General features: G+C 49.1%; 1 protein-coding gene across 1 annotated transcript in view; it reads left to right on the forward strand.

Moving 5' to 3' along the window:
- Positions 1 to 25,931, forward strand: part of LOC121281479 (soluble guanylate cyclase 88E-like) — a 1,149,736-nt gene that overhangs the window by 657,505 nt on the left and 466,300 nt on the right. The window lies entirely within an intron of this gene.

Consider the following 25,931-nt stretch of genomic DNA (forward strand, 5'->3'; position numbering starts at 1 on the left):
GGAGAGAGAGTTGATGTGACGGGGAGTGAGTTGACAAGATGTAGAGAGAGTTGATGAGATGGAGGAAGAGTTGATGAGACGGAGAGAGATTTGATGAGACGAAGAGGAAGCTGTCGAGATGGAGAAGATTTGATGCGACAGAGATAGAGTTGAGGAGATGGAGGGAGAACTGACGAGATGGAGAGTGAGATTAGGAGATGGAGAGATGGTTCACGAGATGGAGGGAGAGTTGACGAGATGGAGAGATTGTTGACGAGATCGAGAGAAAGTTGACGAGCTGGAGGGAGAGTTGACGAGATGGAGAGATTAGTGACAAGATGGAATGAGAGCTGACGAGATGGAGGGTGAGTTGACGAGTCGAAGAGGGAGTTGATAAGATGGAGAGGGAGTTGAGATGAATAGAGTGCTGAACAAATATAGAGAGAGCTGAAGAGATGGAGTGAGGGTTGACGAGACAGTGAGGGATTTGTCGTGTTGGAGAGAGAGGTGATGTGATGGAGAGAGAGCAGATGAGGCAGAGAGGGAGAATTGCTGAGACAGAGAGAGAGTTGATGAGATGGAGAGAGAGTTGACGGGATGGAGAGAGATTTCACGATATGGAGAGAGAATTGACGAGATGGAGAGAGAGCTGCCGAGATTGGGAGGGAGTTGAGATGGAGACAGAGCTGACGAGATGGCGAGAGAACTGACAAGATTGGGAGAGAGCTGACGAGATGGCGAGAGAGTTGACGAGTTGGAGAGTGATTGATGAGATGGAGAGGGAGTTGGCGAGATCGAGAGGGAGCTGACGGGATAGAGAGTGAGTTGACAAGATGGAGGGAGAGTTGATAAGATGGAGGGTGAGTTGACGTGTAGCTGTGGGAGTTGATGAGATGGAGAGGCAGTTGAGATGAATAGAGTGCTGATCAGATGTAGAGAGAGCTGAAGAGATGGAGGGATAGCTGACGAGATGGAGAGAGTGTTGGCAAGATGTAGAGAGAGTTGATGAAATGTAGAGAATGTTGAAATTGAGAGAGATCTAACGAGATGTAGGGAGAGTTGAGGAGATGGAGAGGGAATTGACGAGATGGAGAGAGAGTTGACGAGATGGAGAGGGAGTTGACGAGATGGTGAGAGAGTTGATGTGACGGGGATTGAGTTGACAAGATGGAGAGAGAGTTGATGAGACAGAGGAAGAGTTGATGAGACGGTGAGAGATTTGACGAGACGAAGAGGAAGCTGTCGAGATGGAGAAGATTTGATGCGACAGAGATAGAGTTGAGGAGATGGAGGGAGAACTGACGAGATGGAGAGTGAGATTAGGAGATTGAGAGATTCTTCACGAGATGGAGGGAGAGTTGACGAGATGGAGAGATTGTTGACGAGATCGAGAGAAAGTTGACGAGCTGGAGGGAGAGTTGACGAGATGGAGAGATTAGTGACAAGATGGAATGAGAGCTGACGAGATGGAGGGTGAGTTGACGAGTCGCAGAGGGAGTTGATAGGATGGAGAGGGAGTTGAGATGAATAGAGTGCTGAACAAATGTAGAGAGAGCTGAAGAGATGGAGTGAGGGTTGACGAGACAGTGAGGGATTTGTCGTGATGGAGAGAGAGGTGATGTGATGGAGAGAGAGCAGATGAGGCAGAGAGGGAGAATTGCTGAGACAGAGAGAGAGTTGATGAGATGGAGAGAGAGTTGACGGGATGGAGAGAGATTTGACGATATGGAGAGAGAATTGACGAGATGGAGAGACAGCTGCCGAGATTGGGAGGGAGTTGAGATGGAGACAGTGCTGACGAGATGGCGAGAGAGCTGACGAGATTGGGAGAGATCTGACGAGATGGCGAGAGAGTTGACGAGTTGGGGAGTGATTTGATGAGATGGAGTGGGAACTGAGGAGATCGAGAGGGAGCTGACGAGATCGAGAGTGAGTTGACGAGATGGAGGGAGAGTTGACAAGATGGAGGGTGAGTTGATGAGTAGCTGTGGGAGTTGATGAGATGGAGAGGGAGTTGAGATGAATAGAGTGCTGATCAGATGTAGAGAGAGCTGAAGAGATGGAGGGATGGCTGACGAGACGGAGAGAGTGTTGACAAGATGTAGAGAGAGTTGATGAAATGTCGAGAATGTTGAAATTGAGAGAGATCTAACGAGATGTAGGGAGAGTTGACGAGATGGAGAGGGAATTGACGAGATGGAGAGAGAGTTGATGTGACGGGGAGTGAGTTGACAAGATGGAGAGAGAGTTGATGAGACGGAGGAAGAGTTGATGAGATGGAGAGAGATTTAACGAGACGAAGAGGAAGCTGTCGAGATGGAGAAGATTTGATGCGACAGAGATAGAGTTGAGGAGATGGAGGGAGAACTGACGAGATGGAGAGTGAGATTAGCAGATGGAGAGATGGTCCACGAGATGGAGGGAGAGTTGACGAGATGGAGAGAGACTTTACGAGACGAAGTGGGAGGTGAGGAGATGGAGTGGGAGTTGAGATGGAGAGAGAGTTCACGAGATGAAGAGAGATTTGACGAGATTGAGTGAGAGTTGACAAAATCAAGAGTGTGTTGACGAGTTGGAGAGAGAGTTGATGAGATGGAGAGATTGTTGACGAGATCGAGAGAAAGTTGACGAGCTGGAGGGAGAGTTGACGAGATGAAGAGAGTAGTGACAAGATGGAATGAGAGCTGACAAGATGGAGGATGAGTTGACGAGTAGCAGAGGGAGTTGATAAGATGGAGAGGGAGTTGAGATGAATAGAGTGCAGAGCAGATGTAGAGAGAGCTGAAGAGATGGAGTGAGGGTTGACGAGACAGTGAGGGATTTGTCGTGATGGAGAGAGAGGTGATGTGATGGAGAGAGAGCAGATGAGGCAGAGAGGGAGAATTGCTGAGACAGAGAGAGAGTTGATGAGGTGGAGAGAGAGTTGACGGGATGGAGAGAGATTTGACGATATGGAGAGAGAATTGACGAGATGGAGAGAGAGCTGCCGAGATTTGGAGGGAGTTGAGATGGAGACAGTGCTGACGAGATGGCGAGAGAGCTGACGAGATTGGGAGAGAGCTGATGAGATGGCGAGAGAGTTGACGAGTTGGGGAGTGATTTGATGAGATGGAGTGGGAGCTGACGAGATCGAAAGGGAGCTGACGAGTTCGAGAGTGAGTTGACGAGATGGGGGGAGAGTTGACAAGATGGAGGGTGAGTTGAGGAGTAGCTGTGGGAGTTGATGAGATGGAGAGGGAGTTGAGATGAATAGAGTGCTGATCAGATGTAGAGAGAGCTGAAGAGATGGAAGGATAGCTGACGAGATGGAGAGAGTTGTTGACAAGATGTAGAGAGAGTTGATGAAATGTAGAGAATGTTGAAATTGAGAGAGATCTAACGAGATGTAGGGAGAGTTGACGAGATGGAGAGGGAATTGATGAGATGGAGAGAGAGTTGACGAGATGGAGGGGGAGTTGATGAGATGGTGAGAGAGTTGATGTGACGGGGAGTGAGTTGACAAGATGGAGAGAGAGTTGATTAGACGGAGGAAGAGTTGATGAGACGGAGAGAGATTTGACGAGACGAAGAGGAAGCTGTCGAGATGGAGGAGATTTGATGAGACAGAAATAGAGTTGAGGAGATGGAGGGAGAACTGACGAGATGGAGAGTGAGATTAGGAGATGGAGAGATGGTTGACGAGATGGATGGAGAGTTGACGAGATGGAGAGAGACTTCACGAGACGAAGTGGGAGGTGAGGAGATGGAGTGGGAGTTGAGATGGAGAGATAGTTCATGAGATGGAGAGAGATTTGACGAGATTGAGTGCGAATTGACGAGATGATGAGGGTGTTGACGAGATGGAGAGAGAGTTGACGAGATGGAGAGATTGTTGACAAGATCGATAGAAAGTTGACAAGCTGGAGAAAGAGTTGACGTGATGAAGAGAGTAGTGACGAGATGGAACGAGAGCTGACGAGATGGAGGGTGAGTTGATGAATAGCAGAGGGAGTTGATAAGATAGAGAGGGAGTTGAGATGAATAGAGTGCTGACCAGATGTAGAGAGAGCTGAAGAGATGGAGGGATGGCTGACGATGTGGAGAGAGATTTTCCGAGATGCAGAGAGAGCTGACGAGATGGAGTGAGGGTTGACGAGACAGTGAGGGATTTGTCGTGATGGAGAGAGAGGTGATGTGATGGAGAGAGAGCAGATGAGGCAGAGAGGGAGAATTGCTGAGACAGAGAGAGAGTTGATGAGATGAAGAGAGAGTTGACGGGATGGAGAGAGATTTGACGATATGGAGAGAGAATTGACGAGATGGAGAGAGAGCTGCCGAGATTGGGAGGTAGTGGAGATGGAGACAGTGCTGACGAGATGGCGATAGAGCTGACGAGATTGGGAGAGAGCTGACGAGATGGTGAGAGAGTTGACGAGTTGGGGAGTGATTTGATGAGATGGAGAGGGAGTTGACGAGATCGAGAGGGAGCTGACGGGATCGAGAGTGAGTTGACAAGATGGAGGGAGAGTTGATAAGATGGAGGGTGAGTTGAAGAGTAGCTGTGGGAGTTGATGAGATGGAGAGGGAGTTGAGATGAATAGAGTGCTGATCAGATGTAGAGAGAGCTGAAGAGATGGAGGGATAGCTGACGAGATGGAGAGAGTGTTGACAAGATGTAGAGAGAGTTGATGAAATGTAGAGAATGTTGAAATTGAGAGAGATCTAACGAGATGTAGGGAGAGTTGACGAGATTGAGAGGGAATTGACGAGATGGAGAGAGAGTTGACGAGATTGAGAGGGAATTGACGAGATGGTGAGAGAGTTGATGTGACGGGGAGTGAATTGACAAGATGGAGAGAGAGTTGATGAGACGGAGGAAGAGTTGATGAGACGGAGAGAGATTTGACGAGACGAAGAGGAAGCTGTCGAGATGGAGAAGATTTGATGCGACAGAGATAGAGTTGAGGAGATGGAGGGAGAACTGACGAGATGGAGAGTGAGATTAGGAGATGGAGAGATGGTTGACGAGATGGAGGGAGAGTTGACGAGATGGAGAGAGACTTCACGAGACGAAGTGGGAGGTGAGGAGATGGAGTGAGAGTTGAGATGGAAAGAGAGTTCATGAGATGGAGAGAGATTTGACGAGTTTGATTGAGAGTTGACAAGATGAAGAGGGTGTTGACGAGATGGAGAGAGAGTTGACGAGATGGAGAGATTGTTGACGAGATCGATAGAAAGTTGAAGAGCTGGAGAAAGAGTTGACGCGATGATGAGAGTAGTGATGAGATGGAACGAGAGCTGACGATTTGGACGGTGAGTTGACGAGTAGCAGAGGGAGTTGATAAGATGGAGAGGGAGTTGAGATGAATAGAGTGCTGACCAGATGTAGAGAGAGCTGACGAGATGGAGGGATAGCTGACGAGTTGGAGAGAGATTTGATGAGATGCAGAGAGAGCTGACGAGATGGAGATAGATCTGACGAGATGGAGAGATAGCTGACGAGATGGAGTGAGGGTTGACGAGACAGTGAGGGATTTGTCGTGATGGAGAGAGAGGTGATGTGATGGAGACAGAGCAGATGAGGCAGAGAGTGTGAATTGCTGAGACAGAGAGAGAGTTGACGATATGGAGAGAGAGATGACGGGATGGAGAGAGATTTGACGATATGGAGAGAGAATTGACGAGATGGAGAAAGAGCTGCCAAGATTGCGGGGGGGTTGAGATGGAGACCGTGCTGACGAGATGGCAAGAGAGCTGATGAGACGGAGAGGGAGCTGACGAGACGTTGAGGGAATTGGCAAGATGGAGAGAGAGAGCAGATGAGACAGAGGGAGAGAGTTGAGACGGAGAGAGAGCTGTCGAGATGGAGAGAGAGTTGACGAGATATAGACGGAGTTGAGAGGCAGAGGGATCTGACAAGATGGAGTGAGATCAGAGGAGATGGAGAGGGAGCTGACGAGATCGAGAGTGAGCTGACGACACGTTGAGGGAATTGGCGAGATGGAGTGAGAGAGCAGATGAGACAGTGGGAGAGAGTTGATGAGATGGAGAGAGGGCAGACAAGATCGAGAGAGAGTTGATTTGATAGGGAGAGTGTTGACGAGATATAGCGGGAGTTGATGAGATGCAGAAGGAGCTGGCGAGATGGAGAGAGATCAGAAGAGATGGAGAGGGAGCTGACAGGAGGGAGAGAGCTTGCCGAGATTGACAGAGAGTTGATTAGACGGAGAAAGTTTTGATGAGACGGGTTGAGAGTTGAGACGAAGAGGGATCCGATGAGCTGCTGAGAATGTTGTTGAAATGGAGAGGGAATTGATGTGATGGAGATAAGTTGAACGGATGGTGAGAGTGTGGCCCAGATGGAGAGGGAGCACATGAGAAAGCGAGAGAGTTGATGAGACAGAGAGAGAGTTGATGAGATGAAGAGAGAGTTGACAAGATGGAGAGGGAGAATACGACGTGGAGAGAGAGGTCAGATGAATAGCGAGTTGACCAGATGGAGGGAGATTTGACAAGATGGAGAGAGACTTCACGAGACGAAGTGGGAGTTGAGGAGATGCAGTGGGAGTTGAGATGGAGAGAGAGTTCACGAGATGGAGAGAGATTTGACGAGTTTGAGTGAGAGTTGATGAGAAGAATAGGGTGTTGACGAGATGGAGAGAGAGTTGACGAGTTGGAGAGATTGTTGACGAGATCGAGAGAAAGTTCATGAGCTGGAGTGAGAGTTGATGAGATGGAGAGAGTAGTGACGAGATGGAATAAGAGCTAACGAGATGGAGGGTGAGTTGACGAGTAGTAGAGGGAGTTGATAAGATGGAGAGGGAGTTGAGATGAATAGAGTGCTGAACAAATGTAGAGAGAGCTGAAGAGATGGAGTGAGGGTTGACGAGACAGTGAGGGATTTGTCATGATGGAGAGAGAGGTGATGTGATGGAGAGAGAGCAGATGAGGCAGAGAGGGAGAATTGCTGAGACAGAGAGAGAGTTGATGAGATGGAGAGAGAGTTGACGGGATGGAGAGAGATTTGACGATATGGAGAGAGAAATGACGAGATGGAGAGAGAGCTGCCGAGATGGAGAGGGAGTTGAGATGGAGACAGTGCTGACGAGATGGCGAGAGAGCTGACGAGATTGGGAGAGAGCTGACGAGATGGCGAGAGAGTTGACGAGTTGGGGAGTGATTTGATGAGATGGAGAGGGAGCTGACGAGATTGAAAGGGAGCTGACGAGATCAAGAGTGAGTTGACGAGATGGAGGGAGAGTTGACAAGATGGAGGGTGAGTTGAAGAGTAGCTGTGGGAGTTGATGAGATGGAGAGGGAGTTGAGATGAATAGAGTGCTGATCAGATGTAGAGAGAGCTGAAGAGATGGAGGGATAGCTGACGAGATGGAGAGAGTGTTGACAAGATGTAGAGAGAGTTGATGAAATGTAGAGAATGTTGAAATTGAGAGAGATCTAACGAGATGTAGGGAGAGTTGACGAGATGGAGAGGGAGTTGACGAGATGGAGAGAGAGTTGACGAGATTGAGAGGGAGTTGACGAGATGGTGAGAGAGTTGATGTGATGAAAAGTGAGTTGACAAGATGGAGAGAGAGTTGATGAGACGGAGGAAGAGTTGATGAGACGGAAAGAGATTTGACGAGACGAAGAGGAAGCTGTCGAGATGGAGAAGATTTGATGCGACAGAGATAGAGTTGAGGAGATGGAGGGAGAACTGACGAGATAGAGAGTGAGACTAGGAGATGGAGAGATGTTTGACGAGATGGAGGGAGAGTTGACGAGATGGAGAGAGACTTCACGAGACGAAGTGGGAGGTGAGGAGATGGAGTGGGAGTTGAGATGGAGAGAGAGTTCATGAGATGGAGAGAGATTTGGTGAGAGTTGACGAGATGAAGAGGGTGTTGACGAGATGGAGAGAGAGTTGACGAGATGGAGAGATTGTTGACGAGATCGATAGAAAGTTGACAAGCTGGAGAAAGAGTTGACGCGATGATGAGAGTAGTGACGAGATGGAACGAGAGCTGACGAGATGGACGGTGAGTTGATGAGTAGCAGAGGGAGTTGATAAGATGGAGAGGGAGTTGAGATGAATAGAGTGCTGACCAAATGTAGAGAGAGCTGAAGAGATGGAGGGATAGCTGACGAGGTGGAGAGAGATTTGATGAGATGCAGAGAGAGCTGACGAGATGGAGATAGATCTGACGAGATGGAGATATAGCTGACGAGATGGAGTGAGGGTTGACGAGACAGTGAGGGATTTATCGTGATGGAGAGAGAGGTGATGTGATGGAGAGAGAGCAGATGAGGCAGAGAGTGAGAATTGCTGAGACAGAGAGAGAGTTGACGAGATGGAGAGAGAGATGACGGGATGGAGAGAGATTTGACGATATGGAGAGAGAATTGACGAGATGGAGAAATGGAGAAAGAGCTGCCAAACTGCGGGGGGGTTGAGATGGAGACAGTGCTGACGAGATGGCAAGAGAGCTGATGAGACGGAGAGGGAGCTGACGAGACGTTGAGGGAATTGGCAAGATGGAGAGAGAGAGCAGATGAGACAGAGGGAGAGAGTTGAGACGGAGAGAGAACTGTCGAGATGGAGAGAGAGTTGACGAGATATAGACGGAGTTGAGAGGCAGAGGGATCTGACAAGATGGAGTGAGATCAGATGAGATGGAGAGGGAGCTGACGAGATCGAGAGTGAGCTGACGACACGTTGAGGGAATTGGCGAGATGGAGTGAGAGAGCAGATGAGACAGTGGGAGAGAGTTGATGAGATGGAGAGAGGGCAGACAAGATCGAGAGAGAGTTGATTTGATAGGGAGAGTGTTGACGAGATATAGAGGGAGTTGATGAGATGCAGAAGGAGCTGGCGAGATGGAGAGAGATCAGAAGAGATGGAGAGGGAGCTGACAGGAGGGAGAGAGCTTGCCGAGATTGACAGAGAGTTGATTAGACGGAGAAAGTTTTGATGAGACGGGTTGAGAGTTGAGACGAAGAGGGATCCGATGAGCTGCTGAGAATGTTGTTGAAATGGAGAGGGAATTGATGTGATGGAGATAAGTTGAACGGATGGTGAGAGTGTGGCCCAGATGGAGAGGGAGCACATGAGAAAGCGAGAGAGTTGATGAGACAGAGAGAGAGTTGATGAGATGAAGAGAGAGTTGACAAGATGGAGAGGGAGAATACGACGTGGAGAGAGAGGTCAGATGAATAGCGTGTTGACCAGATGGAGGGAGATTTGACGAGATGGAGAGAGACTTCATGAGACGAAGTGGGAGTTGAGGAGATGCAGTGGGAGTTGAGATGGAGAGAGAGTTCACGAGATGGAGAGAGATTTGACGAGTTTGAGTGAGAGTTGATGAAATGAATAGGGTGTTGACGAGATGGAGAGAGAGTTGACGAGATGGAGAGATTGTTGACGAGATCGAGAGAAAGTTGATGAGCTGGAGGGAGAGTTGACGAGATGGAGAGAGTAGTGACGAGATGGAATGAGAGCTGACGAGATGGAGGGTGAGTTGACGAGTAGTAGAGGGAGTTGATAAGATGGAGAGGGAGTTGAGATGAATAGAGTGCTGAACAAATGTAGAGAGAGCTGAAGAGATGGAGTGAGGGTTGACGAGACAGTGAGGGATTTGTCGTGATGGAGAGAGAGGTGATGTGATGGAGAGAGAGCAGATGAGGCAGAGAGGGAGAATTGCTGAGACAGAGAGAGAGTTGATGAGATGGAGAGAGAGTTGACGAGACGAAGAGGAAGCAGTCGAGATGGAGAAGATTTGATGTGACAGAGATAGAGTTGAGGAGATGGAGGGAGAACTGACGAGATGGAGAGTGAGATTAGCAGATGGAGAGATGGTCCACGAGATGGAGGGAGAGTTGACGAGATGGAGAGAGACTCCACGAGACGAAGTGGGAGGTGAGGAGATGGAGTGGAAGTTGAGATGGAGAGAGAGTTCACGAGATGGAGAGAGATTTGACGAGATTGAGTGAGAGTTGACGAAATCAAAAGGGTGTTGACGAGATGGAGAGAGAGTTGATGAGATGGAGAGATTGTTGACGAGATCGAGAGAAAGTTGACGAGATGGCGAGAGAGCTGCCGAGATGGAGAGGGAGTTGAGATGGAGACAGTGCTGACGAGATGGCGAGAGAGCTGACGAGATTGGGAGAGAGCTGACGAGATGGCGAGAGAGTTGACGAGTTGGGGAGTGATTTGATGAGATGGAGAGGGAGCTGACGAGATCGAAAGGGAGCTGACGAGATCGAGAGTGAGTTGACGAGATGGGGGGAGAGTTGACAAGATGGAGGGTGAGTTGAAGAGTAGCTGTGGGAGTTGATGAGATGGAGAGGGAGTTGAGATGAATAGAGTGCTGATCAGATGTAGAGAGAGCTAAAGAGATGGAGGGATAGCTGACGAGATGGAGAGAGTGTTGACGAGATGTAGAGAGAGTTCATGAAATGTAGAGAATGTTGAAATTGAGAGAGATCTAACGAGATGTAGGGATAGTTGATGAGATGGAGAGGGAATTGACGAGATGGAGAGAGAGCTGCCAAGATTGTGGGGGGGTTGAGATGGAGACAGTGCTGACGAGATGGCGAGAGAGCTGACAAGACAGAGAGGGAGCTGACGAGACGTTGAGGGAATTGGCAAGATGGAGAGAGAGAGCAGATGAGACAGAGGGAGAGAGTTGAGACAGAAAGAGAGCTGTCGAGATGGAGAGAGAGTTGACGAGATATAGACGGAGTTGAGAGGCAGAGGGATCTGACAAGATGGAGCGAGATCAGATGAGATGGAGAGGGAGCTGACGAGATCGAGAGTGAGCTGACGACACGTTGAGGGAATTGGCGAGATGGAGTGAGAGAGCAGATGAGACAGTGGGAGAGAGTTGATGAGATGGAGAGAGGGCAGACAAGATCAAGAGAGATTTGATTTGATAGGGAGAGTGTTGACGATATATAGAGGGAGTTGATGAGATGCCGAAGGAGCTGGCGAGATGGAGAGAGATCAGAAGAGATGGAGAGGGAGCTGACAGGAGGGAGAGAGCTTGCCGAGATTGACAGAGAGTTGATTAGACGGAGAAAGTTTTGATGAGACGGGTTGAGAGTTGAGACGAAGAGGGAGCCGATGAGCTGCTGAGAAAGTTGTTGAAATGGAGAGGGAATTGATGTGATGGAGATAAGTTGAACGGATGGTGAGAGTGTGGCCCAGATGGAGAGGGAGCACATGAGAAAGCGAGAGAGTTGATGAGACAGAGAGAGAGTTGATGAGATGAAGAGAGAGTTGACAAGATGGAGAGGGAGAAGACGACGTGAAGAGAGAGGTCAGATGAATAGCGAGTTGACCAGATGGAGAGAGATTTGACGAGATGGAGAGAGACTTCACGAGACGAAGTGGGAGTTGAGGAGATGCAGTGGGAGTTGAGATGGAGAGAGAGTTCACGAGATGGAGAGAGGTTTGACGAGTTTGAGTGAGAGTTGATGAGATGAATAGGGTGTTGACGAGATGGAGAGAGAGTTGATGAGATGGAGAGATTGTTGACGAGATCGAGAGAAAGTTGACGAGCTGGAGGGAGAGTTGACGAGATGAAGAGTGTAGTGACAAGATGGAATGAGAGCTGACAAGATGGAGGATGAGTTGACGAGTAGCAGAGGGAGTTGATAAGATGGAGAGGGAGTTTAGATCAATAGAGTGCTGACCAGATGTAGAGAGAGCTGAAGAGATGGAGTGAGAGTTGATGAGACAGTGAGGGATTTGTCGTGATGGAGAGAGAGGTGATGTGATGGAGAGAGAGCAGATGAGGCAGAGAGGGAGAATTGCTGAGACAGAGAGAGAGTTGATGAGATGGAGAGAGAGTTGACGGGATGGAGAGAGATTTGACGATATGGAGAGAGAATTGACGAGATGGAGAGAGAGCTGCTGAGATTGGGAGGGAGTTGAGATGGAGACAGTGCTGACGAGATGGCGAGAGAGCTGACGAGATTGGGAGAGAGCTGACCAGATGTAGAGAGAGCTGAAGAGATGGTGGGATAGCTGACGAGGTGGAGAGAGATTTGATGAGATGCAGAGAGAGCTGACGAGATGGAGATAGATCTGACGAGATGGAGAGATAGCTGACGAGATGGAGTGAGGGTTGACGAGACAGTGAGGGATTTATCGTGATGGAGAGAGAGGTGATGTGATGGAGAGGGAGCAGATGAGGCAGAGAGTGAGAATTGCTGAGACAGAGAGAGAGTTGACGAGATGGAGAGAGAGATGACGGGATGGAGAGTGATTTGACGATATGGAGAGAGAATTGACGAGATGGAGAAAGAGCTGCCAAGATTGCGGGGGGGTTGAGATGGAGACAGTGCTGACGAGATGGCGAGAGAGCTGACGAGACGGAGAGGGAGCTCACGAGACGTTGAGGGAATTGGCAAGATGGAGAGAGAGAGCAGATGAGACAGAGGGAGAGGGTTGAGACGGAGAGAGAGCTGTCGAGATGGAGAGAGAGTTGACGAGATGTAGACGGAGTTGAGAGGCAGAGGGATCTGACAAGATGGAGCGAGATCAGATGAGATGGAGAGGGAGCTGACGAGATCGAGAGTGAGCTGACGACACGTTGAGGGAATTGGCGAGATGGAGTGAGAGAGCAGATGAGACAGTGGGAGAGAGTTGATGAGATGGGGAGAGGGCAGACAAGATCGAGAGAGGGTTGATTTGATAGGGAGAGTGTTGACGAGATATAGAGGGAGTTGATGAGATGCAGAAGGAGCTGGCGAAATGGAGAGAGATCAGAAGAGATGGAGAGGGAGCTGACAGGCGGGAGAGATCTTGCCGAGATTGACAGAGAGTTGATTAGATGGAGAAAGTTTTGATGAGACGGGTTGAGAGTTGAGACGAAGAGGGAGCCGATGAGCGGCTGAGAAAGTTGTTGAAATGGAGAGGGAATTGATGTGATGGAGATAAGTTGAACGGATGGTGAGAGTGTGGGCCAGATGGAGAGGGAGCACATGAGAAAGCGAGAGAGTTGATGAGACAGAGAGAGAGTTGATGAGATGAAGAGAGAGTTGACAAGATGGAGAGGGAGAATACGACGTGGAGAGAGAGGTCAGATGAATAGCGAGTTGACCAGGTGGAGAGAGATTTGATGAGATGGAGAGAGACTTCACGAGACGAAGTGGGAGTTGAGGAGATGCAGTGGGAGTTGAGATGGAGAGAGAGTTCATGAGATGGAGAGAGATTTGACGAGTTTGAGTGAGAGTTGATGATATGAATAGGGTGTTGACGAGATGGAGAGAGAGTTGACGAGATGGAGAGATTGTTGACGAGATCGATAGAAAGTTGACAAGCTGGAGAAAGAGTTGACGCGATGAAGAGAGTAGTGACGAGATGGAACGAAAGCTGACGAGATGGAGGGTGAGTTGTCGAATAGCAGTGGGAGTTGATAAGATGGAGAGGGAGTTGAGATGAATAGAGTGCTGACCAGATGTAGAGAGAGCTGAAGAGATGGAGGGATAGCTGACGATGTGGAGACAGATTTGCTGAGATGCAGAGAGAGCTGACGAGATGGAGTAAGGGTTGATGAGACAGTGAGGGATTTGTCGTGATGGAGAGAGAGGTGATGTGATGGAGAGAGAGCAGATGAGGCAGAGAGGGAGAATTGCTGAGATGGAGAGAGTCTTGACGAGATGGAGAGAGATTTGATGAGATGAAGAGAGACTTGATGAGATGGAGAGAGAGTTGATGATTTGGACAGAGAGTTGACGATATGGACAGAAAATTGACGAGATGGAGAGAGAGCTGCTGAGATGGAGAGGGAGTTGAGATGGAGACAGTACTGACGAGATGGCGAGAGAGCTGACGAGATTGGGAGAGAGCTGACGAGATGGTGAGAGAGTTGACGAGATGAAGAGGAAGCTGACGAGATGGAGAGAGATTTGATGTGACAGACAGAGAGTTGAGGAGATGGAGAGAGACCTGACGAGAAGAAGAGTGAGTTGAGGAGAAGGAGAATGAGTAGACGAAGTGGGGAAAGAGGTCAGATGAAGAGCGAGTGGACCAGATGGAGAGAGAATTGATGAGATGGAGAGAGACTACACGAGACGAAGTGGGAGTTGACGAGATGGAGTGAGAGTTGAGACGGAGAGAGAGTTTAAGAGATTGAGAGAGATTTGACGAGATGGAGAGATGGTTGACGGGATCGAGAGAGATTTGATGAAATGGAGGGATATTTGACAAGAGGGAGAGTGTAGTGACGAGATGGAATGAGAGCTCGCGAGATGAAGAGAGACCTGAGGAGACGGAAAGAGAGTTGATGTGATGGAGAGAGAGTTAACGAGATGGAGAGGAATTTGATGAGGTGGAGAGGGAGTTGAACGGATGGTGAGAGTGTAGCCCAGATGGAGAGTGAGCACATGAGAAAGCGAGAGAGTTGATGAGACAGAGAGAGAGTTGATGAGATGAAGAGAGAGTTGACAAGATGGAGAGGGAGAATACGACGTGGAGAGAGAGGTCAGATGAATAGCGAGTTGACCAGATGGAGAGAGATTTGATGAGATGGAGAGAGACTTCACGAGACGAAGTGGGAGTTGAGGAGATGCAGTGGGAGTTGAGATGGAGAGAGAGTTCACGAGATGGAGAGAGATTTGACGAGTTTGAGTGAGAGTTGATGAGATGAATAGGGTGTTGACGAGATGGAGAGAGAGTTGACGAGATGGAGAGATTGTTGACGAGATCGAGAGAAAGTTGATGAGCTGGAGGGAGAGTTGACGAGATGGAGAGAGTAGTGACGAGATGGAATGAGAGCTGACGAGATGGAGGGTGAGTTGATGAGTAGCAGAGGGAGTTGATAAGATGGAGAGGGAGTTGAGATGAATAGAGTGCTGACCAGATGTAGAGAGAGCTGAAGAGATGGAGGGATAGCTGACGATGTGGAGACAGATTTGCTGAGATGCAGAGAGAGCTGACGAGATGGAGTGAGGGTTGACGAGACAGTGAGGGATTTGTCATGATGGAGAGAGAGGTGATGTGATGGAGAGAGAGCAGATGAGGCAGAGAGGGAGAATTGCTGAGATGGAGAGAGTCTTGACGAGATGGAGAGAGATTTGATGAGATGAAGAGAGACCTGATGAGATGGAGAGAGAGTTGACGAGTTGGACAGAGAGTTGACGATATGGACAGAAAATTGATGAGATGGTTAGAGAGCTGCCGAGATGGAGAGGGAGTTGAGATGGAGACAGTGCTGACGAGATGGCGAGAGAGCTGACGAGATTGTGAGAGAGCTGACGAGATGGCGAGAGAGTTGACGAGTTGGGGAGTGATTTGATGAAATGGAGAGGGAGCTGACGAGATCGAGAGGGAGCTGACGAGATCGAGAGTGAGTTGACGAGATGGAGGGAGAGTTGACAAGATGGAGGGTGAGTTGACGAGTAGCTGTGGGAGTTGATGAGATGGAGAGGGAGTTGAGATGAATAGAGTGCTGATTAGATGAAGAGAAGCTGAAGAGATGGAGGGATAGCTGACGAGATGGAGAGAGTGTTGACAAGATGTAGAGAGAGCTGACGAGATGGAGATAGATCTGACGAGATGGAGAGATAGCTGACGAGATGGAGTGAGGGTTGACGAGACAGTGAGGGATTTGTCATGATGGAGAGAGAGGTGATGTGATGGAGAGAGAGCAGATGAGGCAGTGAGTGAGAATTGCTGAGACAGAGAGAGAGTTGACGATATGGAGAGAGAGATGACGGGATGGAGAGAGATTTGACGATATTGAGAGAGAATTGACGAGATGGAGAAAGCTGCAAGATTGCCGGGGGGTTGAGATGGAGACAGTGCTGACGAGATGGCGAGAGAGCTGACGAGACGGAGAGGGAGCTGACGAGACGTTGAGGGAATTGGCAAGATGGAGAGAGAGAGCAGATGAGACAGAGGGAGAGAGTTGAGATGCAGAGAGAGCTGACAAGATCGAGAGAGAGTTGACGAGATAGGGAGAGCGTTGACGAGATATAGAGGGAGTTGATGAGATGCAGAAGGAGCTGACGAGATGGAGAGAGATCAGACGAGATGGAGAGGGGGTTGAGCAGAGGGACTAGGAGTAGATGAGATGGAGAGCGAGTTGACGTGATGTAGAGAGATTTGATGAGATGTAGAGAATGTTGAGATTGAGAGAGATCTGACGAGTTGTAGGGAGGGTTGATGAGATAGAAAGGGAAATGACAAGATTGAGAGATAGTTGACGAGATGGAGAGGGAGTTGGCGAGATGGACAGAGAGTTGACGAGACAGTGAGAGAGTTGACCACATGGAGAGGGGGCTGACGAGGTGGAAAAAGCATTATCGAGAAGGAGAGGGAGCTGACGAGTTGGAGAGAGAGCTGAAGAGGAAGAGAGAGAGTTGACGAGATGGAGAGGGAGCTGACGAGATGGAGAGTGAGCTGACGAGATGGAGAGATAGTTGACGAGACTATGGCAGTTTGAGGTGATGGAGAGAGAGTTGACGTGATGGTGAGAGAGCAGATGAGACAGAGAGAGAGTTGAAGAGAAGTTGAGAGAGTTGACGAGATGGAGAGTGTGTTGACAAGATGGAGAGAGATTTGATTAGACAGATAGAGAATTGATGAGAAGGAGAGGGAGTTGACAAGAGGAAGAGGGAGCTGACGAGATCGAGAGGGATCTGACGAAATGGAGAGTGCGTTGACTATATGGAGAGAGAGTTGATGAGATGCAAAGAGAATTGATGCGACGGTGAGAGAACTGACGAGATGGAGGGTGAGTTGACAAGATGAAGAGGGAGTTGATGAGATGGAGATAGAGTTGACGAAATGGAGAGGGGGTTGACCAGATGGAGAGGGAGTTGAGACGGAGAGGGAGCTGTCGAGATGGAGAGAGAGTTGACGAGATATAGACGGAGTTGAGAGGCAGGGGGCTCTGACAAGATGGAGCGAGATCAGATGAGATGGAGAGGGAGCTGACGAGATCGAGAGTGAGCTGACGACACGTTGAGGGATTGGCGAGATGGAGTGAGAGAGCAGATGAGACAGTGGGAGAGAGTTGATGAGATGGAGAGAGGGCTGACAAGAGCGAGAGAGAGTTGATTTGATAGGGAGAGTGTTGACGAGATATAGAGGGAGTTGATGAGATGCAGAAGGAGCTGGCGAGATGGAGAGAGATCAGAAGAGATGGAGAGGGAGCTGACAGGAGGGAGAGAGCTTGCCGAGATTGACAGAGAGTTGATTAGATGGAGAAAGTTTTGATGAGACGGGTTGAGAGTTGAGATGAAGAGGGAGCCGATGAGCTGCTGAGAAAGTTGTTGAAATGGAGAAGGAATTGATGTGATGGAGATAAGTTGAACGGATGGTGAGAGTGTGGCCCAGATGGAGAGGGAGCACATGAGAAAGAGAGAGAGTTGATGAGACAGAGAGAGAGTTGATGAGATGAAGAGAGAGTTGACAAGATGGAGAGGGAGAATATGACGTGGAGAGAGAGGTCAGATGAATAGCGAGTTGACCAGATGGAGAGTGAGTTGATGAGATGGAGAGAGACTTCACGAGACGAAGTGGGAGTTGAGGAGATGCAGTGGGAGTTGAGATGGAGAGAGAGTTCACGAGATGGAGAGAGATTTGACGAGTTTGAGTGAGAGTTGACAAGATGAATAGGGTGTTGACGAGATGGAGAAAGAGTTGTCTAGATGGAGAGATTGTTGACGAGATCGAGAGAAAGTTGACGAGCTGCAGGGAGAGTTGCCGGGATGGAGAGAGTAGTGATGAGATGGAATGAGAGCTGACGAGATGGAGGGTGAGTTGACGAGTAGCAGAGGGAGTTGATAAGATGGAGAGGGAGTTGAGATGAATAGAGTGCTGACCAGATGTAGAGAGAGCTGAAGAGATGGAGGGATAGCTGACGAGGTGGAGAGAGATTTGACGAGATGCAGAGGGAGCTGACGAGATGGAGATAGATCTGACGAGATGGAGAGATAGCTGAGGAGATGGAGTGAGGGTTGACGAGACAGTGAGGGATTTGTCGTGATGGAGAGAGAGGTGATGTGATGGAGAGAGAGCAGATGAGGCAGAGAGGGAGAATTGCTGAGACGGAGAGAGTGTTGACGAGATGGAGAGAGATTTGATGAGATGAAAAGAGACCTGACGTGATGGAGAGACAGTTGACGAGTTGGACAGAGAGTTGACGATATGGACAGAAAATTGACGAAATGGAGAGAGAGCTGCCGAGATGGAGAGGGAGTTGAAATGGAGACAGTGCTGACGAGATGGCGAGAGAGCTGACGAGATTGGGAGAGAGCTAACGAGATTACGAGAGAGTTGACGAGTTTGGGAGTGAGTTGATGAGATGGAGAGGGAGCTGACGAGATCGAGAGGGAGCTGACGAGATCGAGAGTGAGTTGACGAGATGGAGGGAGAGTTGACAAGATGGAGGGTGAGTTGACAAGTAGCTGTGGGAGTTGCTGAGATGGAGAGGGAGTTGAGATGAATAGAGTGCTGATCAGATGAAGAGAGAGCTGAAGAGATGGAGGGATAGCTGACGAGATGGAGAGAGTGTTGACGAGATGTAGAGAGAATTGATGAAATGTAGAGAATGTTGAGATTGAGAGAGATCTAACGAGATGTAGGGAGAGTTGATGAGATGGAGAGGGAATTGACGAGATGGAGAGAGAGTTGACAAGATGGAGAGGGAGTTGACGAGATGGTGAGAGAGTTGATGTGACCGGGAGTGAGTTGACAAGATGGAGAGAGAGTTGATGAGACGGAGGAAGAGTTGATGAGACGGAGAGAGATTTGACGAAACGAAGAGGAAGCTGTCGAGATGGAGAAGATTTGATGCGACAGAGATAGAGTTGAGGAGATGGAGGGAGAACTGACGAGATGGAGAGTGAGATTAGGAGATGGAGAGATGGTTGACGAGATGGAGGGAGAGTTGACGAGACGGTGGGTGAGTTGACGAATAGCAGAGGGAGTTGATGAGATGGAAAGCGAATTGACATGAATAGAGTGCTGACCAGATGTTGAGAGAGCTGAAGAGATGGAGGGATAGCTGACGAGTTGGAGAGAGATTTGACGAGATGTAGGGAGCGTTGATGAGATGTAGAGAATGTTGAGATTGAGAGAGTTCTGACAAGATGTAAGGAGAGTTGACGAGATGGAGAGGGAATTGACAAGATTGAGAGAGAGTTGACTAGATGGAGATGGAGTTGACGAGATGGAGAGAGAGTTGGCGAGAAAGAGAGAGAGTAGACGATATGGAGAGAGAATTGACGAGATCGAGAGAAAGCTGCCGAGAGTGAGAGGGAGTTGAGATGGAGACAGTGCTGACGAGATGGAAAGAGTGTTGACGTTTTGGAGAGAGAATTGACGAGATGGAGAGCTGCCGAGATGGAGAGGGAGTTGAGATGGAGACAGTGCTAACGAGATGGCGAGAGAGCTGACGAGATTGGGAGAGAGCTAACGAGATTTAGAGGAGGTTGGCAAGTTGGAGAGTGAGTTGACGACATGGAGAGGGAGCTGACGAGATGGAGAAGGAACTGACGAGATCGAGAGAGAGCTGACGAGATGTTAACGAGATAGGGAGAGAGTTGGCGTGATATAGAGGGATTTGATGAGACGCAGAGGGAGCTGACGAGATGGAGAGAGATTAGAAGAGATGGAGAGGGAGCTGACGAGATGGAGAGAACTTGCCGCGATGGAGAGAGATTTGATGAGACGGTGTGAGATTTGAGATGAAGAGGGAGCTGATGAGTTGGTGAGAGCATTGTCGAAATGGACAGGGAGTTGATGAGATGGAGATGGAGTTGAGATGGAGAGAAAGCTGACAAGATGGAGAGAGAGTTGACGAGATTGCGAGAGAGAGCTGACGAGATGGACAGAGAGCTGACGAGATGAAGAAGGACCTGACGATACGGAGAGAGAGTTTTCTGTGATGGGGAGTGTGTTGACGAGATGGAGAGAGAGTTGATGAGATGGAGGAAGTTTTGATGAGACAGAGAGAGATTTGACGAGATGAAGAGGAAGCTGTCGAGATGGAGAGAGATTTGATGTGACAGAGAGAGAGTTGAGGAGAAAGAGAGAGACCTGACAAGATGGAGAGTGAGTTGAGGAGATGGAGAGATGGTTGACGAGATCGAGAGTGAGTTGACGAGATGGAGGGAGAGTTGACAAGATGGAGGGTGAGTTGAGGAGTAGCAGAGGGAGTTGATGAGATGGAGAGGGAGTTGAGATGAATAGAGTGCTGACCAGATGTAGAGAGAGCTGAAGAGATGAAGGGATAGCTGATGAGGTGGAGAGATATCTGACAAGAAGGAGAGATAGCTGACGAGATGGAGTAATAGTTGACAAGACAGTGAGGGATTTGAAGTGATGGAGAGAGAGTTGACGCGATGGAGAGAGAGCAGATGAGGCAGAGAGGGAGAATTGATGAGCCGGAGAGAGAGTGGACGAGATGGAGATAGATTTGATGAGATGAAGTGAGAGCTGACGAGATGGAGAGAGAGTTGATGAGATGGAGAGAGATTTGACGAGATGGAGAGAGAGTTGACGTTATGGAGAGAGAATTGACAAGATGGAGAGAGAGCTGCCGAGATGGAGAGGGAGTTGAGATGGAGACAGTGCTGATGAGATGGCGAAAGAGCTGATGAGATTGGGAGAGAGCTGACGAAATTTAGAGAAAGTTGACGATTTGGAGAGCGAGTTGACGATTTGGAGAGCGAGTTGACGAGATGGAGAGGGAGCTGACGAGATCGAGAGTGAGCTGACGGGACGTTGAGGGAATTGGCGAGATGAAGTGAGAGAGCAGATGAGACAGAGGGAGAGAGTTGATGAGACGGAGAGAGAGCTGACAAGATCGAGAGAGAGTTAACGAGATAGAGAGAGAGATGACGAGATATAGAGGGAGTTGATGAGACGCAGAGGGAGCTGATGAGATGGAGAGAGATCGGACGAGATGGACAGGGAGCGGACAAGAGGGAGAGAGCTTGACGAGATGGAGAGAGAGTTGATGAGACAGGGTGAGAGTTGTGATGAAGAGGGAGCTGACAAGCTGGTGACTGAGTTGTCGAAATGGACAGGGAGTTGATGAGATGGAGGCGGAGTTGAGATGGAGAGAAAGCTGATGAGATGGAGAGAGAGTTGACGAAATTGCAAGAGAGAGATGACGAGATGGATAGAGAGCTGATGAGATGAAGAGGGACCTGATGAGACGGAGAGAGAGTTGATGTGACGGGGAGTGAGTTACAAGATGGAGAGTGAGTTGATGAGACGGAGGAAGAGTTGATGAGATGGAGAGTGATTTGATGAGATGAAGAGGAAGCTGTTGAGATATAGAAGATTTGATGCGTCAGAGAGTGAGTTGAGGAGATGGAGAGAGACCTGACAAGATGGAGAGTGAGTTGAGGAGATGGAGAGATGGTTGACGAGATTGAGAGAGAGTTGTCGAGATGGAGGGAGAGTTGACAAGATGGAGGGTGAGTTGACGAGTAGCTGAGGGAGTTGATGAGATGGAGAGGGAGTTGAAATGAATAGAGTGCTGATCAGATGTAGAGAGAGCTGAAGAGATGAATGGATAGCTGACGAGATGGAGAGAGAGTTGACGAGATGTAGAGAGAGTTGATGAGATGTAGAGAATGTTGAGATTGAGAGAGATCTGACGAGATGTAGGGAGAGTTGACGAGATGGTGAGGGAATTGACGAGATGGAGAGGGAGTTGACGAGATGGAGAGGGAGTTGACGAGATGGAGAGAGAGTTGATGTGACGGGGAGTGAGTTGACAAGATGAAGAGAGAGCTGACAAGATGTAGAGAGAGTTCACATGGAGACAGAGTTGATGAGATGGAGAGAGAGTTGACGGGATGGAGAGAGAATTGACGAGATGGAGAGTGAGTTGACGAGATGGAGAGAGACTTGACGAGACGAAGTGGGAGTTGACGAGATGGAGTGGGAGTTGAGATGGAGAGAGAGCAGATGAGGCAGACAGACAGTTGATGAGAAGGAGAGAGAGAGCTCACGAGATGGAGAGAGATTTGACGAGATGGAGAGAGAGTTGACGAGATGGAGAGGGATATGATGAGACAGAGAGAGAGCTGATGAGAAGGAGAGAGAGCTGAGGAGTTGGAGGGACAGTTGAAGAGATGAAGCTCGAGTTGACGAGATGGAGAGAGAGTTGACAAGATGGAGAGTGAGTTGACGAGATGGAGAGAGAGTTGACGAGATGGGGTGAGAATCAACGAGATGGAGAGAGAGCTGATGAGATGCAGAGAGAGTTGGCGAGATGGAGTGGGAGTTGATGAGATAGTGAGGGAGTTGAGATGTAGAGAGTGCTGACGAGATGGAGAGAGTGCTGACGAGATGGACATAGAATTAACGCAATGGAGAGCAAGCTAATGAGATGGAAAGAGAGCTGACGAGATGGAGAGAGAGTTGATGAGATGGAGAGGGAGCGGACAAGATGGAGAGAGGGCTGACGAGATGGAGAGAGTGCTGACGAGATGGAGAAAGAATTATCAAGATGGAAAGGGAGCTGACGAGATAGAGAGAGAGTTGACGAGATGGAGAGGGAGCTGACGAGATGGAGAGAGACCTGACAAAACAGAGAGAAAGTTGATGAGACGTTGTCTGTTTGACGTGATGGAGAGAGAGTTGACCTGATGGTGAGAGAGCAGATGAGACAGAGAGAGAGTTGAAGAGACGTTGAGAGAGTTGACGGGATGGAGAGATAGCTGATGAGATGGAGTGCGAGTTGACGAGACAGTGAGGGATTTGACATGATGGAGAGAGAGTTGACGTGATGGAGAGAGATTTGATGAGATGAAGAGAGAGATGATGAGATGGAGAGAGAGTTGCCGAGATGGAGAGAGATTTGACAAGATGGAGAGAGAGTTGACGATATGGAGAGAGAATTGACGAGATGGAGAGAGAGCTGCCAAGATGGAGAGGGAATTGAGATGGAGACAGTGCTGACGAGATGGCGAGAGAGCTGACGAGATTGGAAGAGAGCTGACGAGATTTAGAGAGAGTTGACGATTTGGAGAGTGAGATGACGAGATGGAGAGGGAGCTGACGAGATGGAGAGGGAGTTGACGAGATCGAGAGAGAGCTGATGAGATGTTGAGGGAATTGGCGAGATAGAGTGAGAGAGCAGATGAGACAGAGGGAGAGAGTTGATGAGACGGAGAGAGAGCTGACAAGATCGAGAGAGTGTTAACGAGATAGGGAGAGAGTTGGTGAGATATAGAGGGAGTTGATATGATGAAGAGGGAGCTGATGAGATGGAGAGAGTGCTGACGAGATGGAGAAAGAATTATCAAGATGGAAAGGGAGCTGACGAGATAGAGAGAGAGTTGACGAGATGGAGAGGGAGCTGACGAGATGGAGAGAGACCTGACAAAACAGAGAGAAAGTTGATGAGACATTGTCTGTTTGACGTGATGGAGAGAGAGTTGACCTGATGGTGAGAGAGCAGATGAGACAGAGAGAGAGTTGAAGAGACGTTGAGAGAGTTGACGGGATGGAGAGATAGCTGATGAGATGGAGTGCGAGTTGACGAGACAGTGAGGGATTTGACATGATGGAGAGAGAGTTGACGTGATGGAGAGAGATTTGATGAGATGAAGAGAGAGATGATGAGATGGAGAGAGAGTTGCCGAGATGGAGAGAGATTTGACAAGATGGAGAGAGAGTTGACGATATGGAGAGAGAATTGACGAGATGGAGAGAGAGCTGCCAAGATGGAGAGGGAATTGAGATGGAGACAGTGCTGACGAGATGGCGAGAGAGCTGACGAGATTGGAAGAGAGCTGACGAGATTTAGAGAGAGTTGACGATTTGGAGAGTGAGATGACGAGATGGAGAGGGAGCTGACGAGATGGAGAGGGAGTTGACGAGATCGAGAGAGAGCTGATGAGATGTTGAGGGAATTGGCGAGATAGAGTGAGAGAGCAGATGAGACAGAGGGAGAGAGTTGATGAGACGGAGAGAGAGCTGACAAGATCGAGAGAGTGTTAACGAGATAGGGAGAGAGTTGGTGAGATATAGAGGGAGTTGATATGATGAAGAGGGAGCTGATGAGATGGAGAGAGATCGGACGAGATGGAGAGAGAGCTGACGAGATGGAGAGAGCTTGCCGAGATGGTGAGAGAGTTGATGAGACGGTGTGAGAGCTGAGACGAAGAGGGAGCTGATGAGCTGTTGAGAGAGTTGTCGAAATGGACAGGGAGTTGATGAGATGGAGACGGAGTTGAGATGGAGAGAAAGCTGACGAGATGAAGAGAGAGTTGACGAGATTGCGAGAGCGAGCGGAAGAGATGGATAGAGAGCTGACGAGATAAAGAAGGACCTGACGAGAAGGAGAGAGAGTTGATGTGATGGGGAGTGAGTTCACGAGATGGAGAGAGACTTGATGAGACGAAGTGGGAATTGGTGAGATGGAGTGGGAATTGAGACGGAGAGAGAGCGGATGAGGCCGAGAGAGAGTTGATGAGATGGAGAGAGAACTCACGAGATGGAGAGAGATTTGAAGAGATCGAGAGAGAGTTGACGAGATGGAAAGGGATATGTTGAGACAGAGAGAGAGATGATGAGAGGGAGAGAGCGCTGACGAGTTGGAGGGACAGTTGACGAGATGAAGCTCGAGTTGCCGAGATGCAGAGAGAGTTCACATGGAGAGAGAGTTGATGAGATGGAGAGAGAGTTCACGGGATGGAGAGAGAGTTGACGAGACGGAGAGATAGTTGATGAGACATTGTCAGTTTGACGTGATGGAGAGAGAGTTGACGTGATGGTGAGAGAGCAGATGAGACAGAGAGAGAGTTGAAGTGACATTGAGAGAGTTGAAGAGACAGAGAGTGAGTTGATGAGATGGAGAGAGATTTGATTAGACAGAGAGAGAGTTGATGAGAAGGAGAGAGAGTTGACAAGTGGAAGAGGGAGCTGACGAGATCGAGAGGGAGTGGATGAGATGGAGATAGAGTTTACGAAATGGAGTGTGGGTTGACTAGATGGAGAGGGACCTGAGAGGGAGACAGAGCTGTCGAAATGGAGAGAGTTGACAAGATGGAGAGAGTGTTAACGACATGGAGAGGCAGCTGACGAGATGGAGAGATAGCTGTTGTGATGGAGAGGGATTTGACAAGATGGAGGGGGAGTTGAGATGGAGACAGTGCTGATGAGATGGAGAGAGAGCTGACGAGATGGAGAGAGAGCTGAAGAGATGGAGAGAGATTTGACGAGATGAAGAAGGAGTTGACGAGATGGAGAGGGAGCTGATGAGATTGAGAGATAGCTGACGAGATGGAGAGAGAGTTGACGAGACTTTGAGGGATTTGACGTGATGGAGAGAGAGTTGAGGAGATTGGGAGAGAGCAGATGAGACGGAGAGGGAGAGTTCATAAGACAGATCGAGAGTTGATGAGATGGAGAGAGAGTTGTCGAGATGGAGAGAGGGTTGACGAGATATAGAGGGAGTTGATGATATGGAGAGCGAGCAAACGAGATGGAGAGAGATCGGACGAGATGGAGAGGGTGCTGACGAGAGGGAGATAGAGTTGACGAGATGGAGAGAGTTGATTAGACAGAGAGAGAGTTGATGAGAAGGGGAGAGAGATGACGAGATGAAGATGGAGTTGAGATGGAGGGAAAGCTGACGAGATGGAGAGAGAGCTGACGAGATGGAGAGAGAGCTGAAGAGATGGAGAGAGATTTGACGAGATGAAGAAGGAGTTGACGAGATGGAGAGGGAGCTGATGGGATTGAAAGATAGCTGACGAGATGGAGAGAGAGTTGACGAGACTTTGAGGGATTTGACGTGATGGAGAGAGAGTTGACGAGATTGGGAGAGAGCAGATGAGACGGAGAGGGAGAGTTCATGTGACGGAGAGAGAGTTGATGAGATGGAGAGAGTTGTCGAGATGGAGAGAGAGTTGATGAGATATAGAGGGAGTTGATGATACAGAGAGCGAGCAAACGAGATGGAGAGAGATCGGACGAGATGGAGAGGGAGCTGACG

The sequence above is a fragment of the Carcharodon carcharias genome, chromosome 8, assembly GCF_017639515.1.
Source record: "Carcharodon carcharias isolate sCarCar2 chromosome 8, sCarCar2.pri, whole genome shotgun sequence".
Lineage (NCBI taxonomy): Eukaryota > Metazoa > Chordata > Chondrichthyes > Lamniformes > Lamnidae > Carcharodon > Carcharodon carcharias.